A 1,360-nucleotide genomic window follows, 5' to 3' on the forward strand; every position below is an offset into this window, starting at 1 on the left:
GCGATAGAACTTTTTTCAATTCTTTTTGAATTTTTTAAGATTCATCATATGTGGCGTTGTTACACCTAGGGAGGATCCATTATATCTTGCAGCTCGATATAAGGCAACCCGTCAGGTTTCCAGCCTATATACTTTGAATCTTTAAAATATTTAAAATAAGGTTGGAGAGAAGGTCAGCTATTGTTGTAATTATAATGGACAAGCAAGCTACATATATGGTAATAAAATTAATTCATACTTATTCATACTTCAAATAATTAATACTATAAGGTCAAGTTTCCAGCCTATATACTTTGAATCTTTAAAATATTTAACACGTACCTTAATAAAACGTACTTGGTCTACTCCACTTTCACCAGCAAACAGAGGCTGGAGTCCAAAAAGTAATATTTGTTAAGTAATTTAAAGTGAAAATGCATAGAAATAAGGAAAAAAAATTTAGCAACTAAACGGCCTGTACGTACCTAGAACAAATGTCAATGGCTGTGGTGTATTTAGTTGCACCAAATATTATTTCAGGTGCTCGATAGTACCTAGAACAGATGTAAGATTATAAGAGTAGCACCAAATATATTTCAGTTTAAGAAAATATAAAAACTTTATCTATATCAGTACCAAATTTTAATTCGAAGATTAAATGGCAGCTTCAGTTGAACCAATACTTGCAGGAGGAGCAGGAAGCAGTAAATGAAGCTGTACCCCTCAGCAAAATCTGGCAAAACTGCACATCTTTTCAAACCATTTCTGCAAAAAAATACAAAATATTTTATGAGCATACAAATGACTTCCATCTCTGCAAAAAAATTGTAAATACAAGGCACATAACACAATTAGCAAATCCAGTCAGCTGTTTCTTCAAACCTTGACTTTCCTAAAGTGCCCAAATCGAACACATTATCCTACATCTAAAAACAGGTTTCAGAATAAGTACAAGCAAATACTAGCATGCTCATTCCCACTCACACATGAATCAGAGCATCATAGGAAATAATATCAATATTCTAAAGACAGAAAGCAAAAGAAAAAACTCCAATACTAACAATTTCGTTTAAGGACAACATCCACCTCTTGTTCTCTTGACTCTCATCAAGAATTTTCAGCATGTCAGGCAATTCTCTTCTTTTTTGGTTCATTACCAACATTTCAGGAACATTATTTATAAAATTTCACAACCATCATTTTTATTAAGTTCTAGGTTTGGTGAACAAAAACTATATAATGAAAAAAATATCTTAGAACTTTTGACTTTGTCTCACAGAGCACTTCCTTTTTGGTAGTATGGAGGGTATGAAACTAAAAAGAATCCAACAGGAAACAAGTGAGGATAAAATGATTCACACAGAACTAGACATGAACAGGT

At 32.6% G+C, this 1,360-nt stretch overlaps 1 long non-coding RNA gene across 1 annotated transcript; it reads right to left on the minus strand.

Moving 5' to 3' along the window:
* Window positions 1-314: 314 nt before the first annotated feature.
* LOC121204889 (uncharacterized) lies at window positions 315-704 on the minus strand. The gene is made up of 3 exons (XR_005900039.1): window positions 616-704; window positions 465-533; window positions 315-369 (listed from the first exon to the last, which is right to left on the minus strand). It is a non-coding gene; the product is annotated as an uncharacterized lncRNA (long non-coding RNA).
* Window positions 705-1,360: the final 656 nt, after the last annotated feature.

The sequence above is a fragment of the Gossypium hirsutum genome, chromosome A08, assembly GCF_007990345.1.
Source record: "Gossypium hirsutum isolate 1008001.06 chromosome A08, Gossypium_hirsutum_v2.1, whole genome shotgun sequence".
Classification (NCBI taxonomy): Eukaryota; Viridiplantae; Streptophyta; class Magnoliopsida; order Malvales; family Malvaceae; genus Gossypium; species Gossypium hirsutum.